Source organism: Rhinopithecus bieti, unplaced genomic scaffold, assembly GCF_001698545.2.
Source record: "Rhinopithecus bieti isolate Rb0 unplaced genomic scaffold, ASM169854v2 scaffold_18142, whole genome shotgun sequence".
Lineage (NCBI taxonomy): Eukaryota > Metazoa > Chordata > Mammalia > Primates > Cercopithecidae > Rhinopithecus > Rhinopithecus bieti.
In genome coordinates this window covers 218,911-224,972 of record NW_016809248.1, presented here as the reverse complement: position 1 = coordinate 224,972, position 6,062 = coordinate 218,911, and positions in this window count along the sequence as shown.

Sequence of the window (6,062 nt, the reverse complement as noted above, 5' to 3'; positions counted from 1 at the left end):
ACTTTTTATATTATATTATATTATATTATATTATATTATTTATTTATTTATTTATTTATTTATTTATTTATTTATTTATTTTCGAGACAGGATCTCACTCTGTTTTCCAGCCTGGAGTGCAGTGTCACAATCAGGGTTCACTGTAGCCTCAACCTCCCAAGCTCAAGCAATCCTCTCCCCTCAGCCTTTGAGTAGCTCAGACTACAGGTGCATGCCATCATGCCTGGCTAATTTTTTTGTATTGTCTGTAGAGACAGGGTTTTGCCATGTCACCCAGGCTGGTCTCAAACATCTGGGCTCAAGGCATCTGCCCACCCCAGCCTCCCAAAGTTTTGGGATTATTACAGGTGTGAGCCACCATGCCCAGCCTCAGGGACTTTTTTGAGATAGTATTTCTGTATAAACTATGATTATGTTAAATAACATATCTTGTATATTTTACAAAATATGGTCTTGTGTATTATTTAAACAACAAATGTTCTAAGGTGTAATACATTTGCAACAAATGTGACCAAGAATTGGTAACCTTGTTGTATAAAGTGTTCATACAAGTCATTAAGCAATAAGTCCCATAGATAAATGGGCAAAAGATATGATCATTCTATAAAAGAAGAATTACAAATGGCTACGAAATATATATTAAAAAATTAACCTCATTGTATCTGGTAAAATACAAATAGTAGAGTAATTAAATTACGTTTTTCACAAATCAGATTAGCAAAGCCTAAAAGATAATGCCGGTGTTGGTGAAAATAATTTACATTCTTGCTGGGAGTAAAAACTTATAAGTATAGCTTATAACAATATAGCAAAAAAAAAAACTTTAAGATGTTTATAATGCTGTATTTCCTTTTTAAGAAATATCTGCAAAGAAAATAATATAAAATGCTCATTAAGGTTTACACTCAAAGAGATTTGGCACAGCCCTATTTATAACAAGAAAAAATTGTAAACTGTCTAAATGCCTAGAGATGTGGTTGGGTAAATTGTACTTTACTCAAGTGATGAAATCTAATGTAGTTATTAATAAGTCACTAAAACAACAATAAATGCTAGAAATAATTTTAATGTCATGAAAGTGCTTCAGATATGTTAGGCAAGAAAAGCTGGATACAAATTTTTATATGCAAAATAATTTCAAATGTGTTAAAATGAAAGAGAAAAGACTGGAAGGAAATACGACAGAATATAGTTTCACAAGAAGAAAGTCATGGATATTTTCTTCTCTGTTGCTTTTTGTTCACTACTGCTAACTACAGAGCATTGCTTTATTTTTAAATATGAAAGGAGGGAGCTTTAAAAAAGTTTGTGCTAGCTGCCTCTAATTTTGTGCAAAAGGAACACATACAGCTTTTTTTGTTGTCGTTAATAGCAAGTTATTTGCAGCAAGCAAGATATTCATATTAGGTACATTAATAAGATATATTTCTAGGATAGAGTATTATATAGTTATTAAAATAATTTTTCTGAAGAGTGAGATAATTATGATATAATTAAAAACATGTCATGTAAAGTATGATCTCAACTATATGCAAAATAATATATGGAAAACAAGTATAGAATGAAATGTGTAAAATGTTGGTGATAAGTGATTTTATTTTCTTTTTTAAATGTTTTGCATTTCACATTTTTTTGTAATGCATCCCTAATTACTTTCATAATCAGAAAAACATAAGTGTTGAAATTTTAAATAAGCAAGTTTTCTAAAGATGTCTCCCAGGCAAAATGTATTAGTCCTAAAAGTATAACTTAAATAATAATATAGAATATATATTACTTGTAACTTAATTAATAATCTGAAATGTAATAACTTAAAAATGATAACAGCTTTTAAGTTTCAAATGAGACTTTTCCTAGTTTGTAATTACTCTTTTAGCCTAAATTACAGCGATTTTACCATAGAAGCATGTAATTTCATTAGTAATAAATAACTAATGGTTATTAGAATTTTGATACCTGAGTCACACTGTTCAATAGCATATTTAAAGAAAAACAGGAAACCAAATAAGGGTTGGTAAATGTGGCTGTTGATATGGTTTTATGCTTCTCACCAAATCAAAGTTCCAGAATATAATGGACAACTTTTAAAAATAGTCATGACTATCACATATGAGTCTTATTTTACAGAAAACTACATTGGAAGAAGGTTGCAATCTCATGGAGGGTGTAGAGAGTGAGTGTTTCACTATCCCAGAATGAGATATGGAAGTATCAGTGAGGGTGCCTACTGAGGTGTCAAATTAAGTGAGAAAAGGGGTACAGCAAAGCCTATTTTCAAATAATGCAGGATAATGTAGGACCCATCCTGATAAACAGGTAGATAGACCCACCTGACTAGCTACCCTAGTTTGTAGCTAGCTATAGGATCAAAGAGTTATTTTCATCCATTATAGCCTGCCAGGGATGGCTGGCAAGATCAGCCTTTCACAGCCTGTTCACAGCCTGTGCACATTCATATGGCTATAAATGACCGGATGTATTATCTTGGAATGTGAAGCACACTTCGTTAATATACATGTGTACTTAAGATAAATCAGCCCACTGACTCGGTGGCCATTATAAAGAGCTAAAACAGTCACACTTTTTAAGAGGCAATTTAAAGGCAATTTGGACAAATGGAGAAAATAAAATAATTTAAAACACAAAATAAAGTTTATGTCTTCATTTAAAAATCCACTTTAGATAAAAATATAAACGTAATATAATAAACACTAGATATCTCACATAAGACAGCTTGAAATTACTAAAATTTCTATTTATTCTTTAGTCCCACTGTTTATACATGAATAAATGTATGCTATAAATATGTTCATACTAAATATATATTCATATAAAATGAATTCAGCTAATCACAAACCATATATTTCTGTCTCATCTCAGAAACATATAGTAAGATATAAACTATTATAGTTGCCAAATCAACTTTTTTCTTTTCAAAGAAATAGCTGTGCTCCTTTCGATAAGGCACATGGTTTCTGATTGTAAGGAACCAAGGATTTTAGAGTCCATAAATATATAATGGAAACTGTAGAAGACATATCTCTTACATATCACAACAATTTTTTAAAATTTAGTTTCATTTTCTCTCCCTCTACAGAAAAGGTCTGAATCAATTAAAAAATCCCATCCAGAACTATACTCTCCTCCCCAGAACCCCCCCCACAAAGCAAAAAACAAAAAACAATTTTGTTCATATATTTCCCTTGAGGTCTTAATCGGTTTAGTCTGTAGAATTTCCTTTTGGGTGACATTATCAGAAGAAATTACCCTGTATCATTACCTATGGTCAATGAACTTTGACAGGCCTTCCTTCTCGCTTGTCTGCATCTGAGTAGAGGTTGCAAGCAATTCTCTGAGACAGGAAGGTGTCGTCTAGACATGACCCTTTGAAGTTTCTTTTACTTCCATCTTCAGCTCACTGAAATTTCATTTTTGGGGGTCATCAACCTTAAGCACTCAGAGCTCAATGATGCTGCTTTAATTATTATAACCATTTACTGTACTACTCTGTACAAGAGGAAAAAATCTGACTGGCTATGGAATTTGCCTGGAATTCATTCAGTGTCAGCCTTGAGTGGCCCTTACCCAGGCAGTGGCTCCAGGCAGGGAGAAAGACAGGGAAGCTGGGAAGAGGACTTTTCAAATCGGAAAAGTCCACGTGAAGGGAGTTTATCTCGGTCAGGGGATAGAAATTTTCGTTTCTTTTCTGAGGAACAGAACATTTCATTGCAAATTTGCAGTTTAAAATGGGTAGTAATCAATAGTGACAGAAAAAAAGGTGCTCCAGACATTTTCTTAACTAATTTTAAAAGCTTGCATTGTTTTAATTTTATTCTTTTTACATTACCCTCTTAAAGCAATGTAGTTAATTTTTTTGACACTACATTGGGCAGAGTTTCAAAAGAATGACTATTTGTCCCTTTAAGAAAAATGCTCATTCCCCTCAATGTGCCCTATTTTCTCTAATGGATAGAGTAGATTGGGGATAAAGGTCTGATATTTCTGTCTTTAAGATAGTCCTTTGCTTATTCGTCTTAAGTGTAATATTAAAGAAGTGATAACTTTAATAGACTCTGAAATTCCTTCCGAGTTTTACGTACAACACAAACAAACAAAGAAACAAAAACCACAACATCCAGAAGTCAGTCTTACAGCCAAAGAGTACTCTTTTAGGGGGGAAGGGAAGGAGTAGGGGGTGGGAGTTATTTTATAGTAATTCTATATTTTTTCTTTTATGAATAAAAGGATAAACTTTCGAGTTTGATTTTACATATCTCCTCCTCCCTTTTTAATGTCAATAACTCCCCTTCATACATTCTTCTTGCTGTAGTAAAAAGGTTTATTCACTTCACATTCACATCTGCTTTGTCTGAGTTGATGTTTCAGCAAAAATGTGAAAGTGGTCAGTTTGCAAAACCTTTTGTAAGCAGAAGTTTACTGTTTGTCTGCCAAGATCTTAATTCCCATGGGGAAATTTACTAATAAGTTAGCTAACATTGTGGGAACTAGGATCTTTGCCCCAAGAAATGCAGTAATATTTCTTAGGTAGTGCTCTAGGTCTCTTATAATCACATAATTGAATTAACTCTAAGATTTAGGAGGCTAATTTTTGTATTAATTCATTTCAAAGGGGGAGTGAAGATGAAAGAGAGGGTGCAGCATAAATATTGCCAGACCAGAGAAGACAGTTTTAAGAATAACATTTTCTTGTCTTATCGAGTGCACTACTGTTTAAAAAGGAATTTTACCTATATATAATCTCTCTTTGATTTTGATCCTAAAAGTAATGTTTAAAGAATGACCATCAAATAGCCATTACCAAATTTTCATTTTTCAAGGTATGGAAATGAAGGATTATGTTTAGTAAGATTCTTAACTTTGCATGGTTAGTAAGGGGCAAAGGATTAAAACCTAGGTCTTCTGATTGCAAGATCTTGCTATTATACCAAAATTTAATGAGGATACTGTGGTGGAAGGGAATTATGGAGATATTTGGCTCCTTGAGCTTTGCTGAAGGCTTATCCTATGTAAACATCATTAAGCTGAGAATAAATCAAATCTGCAAAGTGCAGGGCAAATATGCGTTGCTTTAAACACCCACAAATTGATTTATAACCTTTTTACATTCTTTTACAAACCATTTTACAGATGTTCAGTTTTAATTTCATAGACCCTGTAAGTTTTCTACTTGTGTATATAACCATTCTAAATGTTATAAGCATTGCCTCCAAATAATACCACATATATTTAAGAGGTTATTTTCCAACTGTTTTTCAGAACAAGTTGTATGGTATGTGGGATAAAGTAAGACTTTTAGAAATCTGATATTTATAACTGAGGACTAAGGAAGGTAGATTCTTAAGACTACTAAGAGGTGAAAATTCCATGTTGTAAATATTGGAAAGGCTTATCAAGAGAATTTTCTTTGTGATTCCCATACATAGGTTTGTTTTTATTGTTAGTTATAGAACTAAATTTTTTATTTCTGTTTTTTATTCATTCAGCGGTGTCCAATCTTTTGGCTTCCTTGGGCCACATTGGAAGAATAATTGTCTTGGGCCATACAAAATACACTAACACTAATGACAGCTGATATGCTAAAAAAAATTGCAAAAATATTTCATAATGTTTTAAGAAAATTTACAAATTTATGTTGGGCCACATTCAAAGTCGTTCTGGGCTGCATGCGGCCCACAGGCTGTGGGTTGGACAAGCTTGCATTAGATCCTAGAAAAATTATTGTACATATACTCTTAAAAACCCATCCATAAACCCAAATAATAATAAAGTTTTTAAAAGTAAAGTTTTATTATTTGTTGGTTAGAATGTTATATATGGATACTATATTTAATATTTAAATAAAAAAGTAACAAAACTTTTTAAAGAAGGATACAGTCAAACATTTTAATGGTGAGAATGTGTGATTTTATTCTTTGAAGAGTCTGGTTTCTAATGTTTCAATAAAATATGTGCACATTTTTATAATAAATTTTATATTAAAAAACTTTGGAAAATAATTTAAAAGCAGAGAATTTGTCATGAAATCATTTGCTTAATAACTT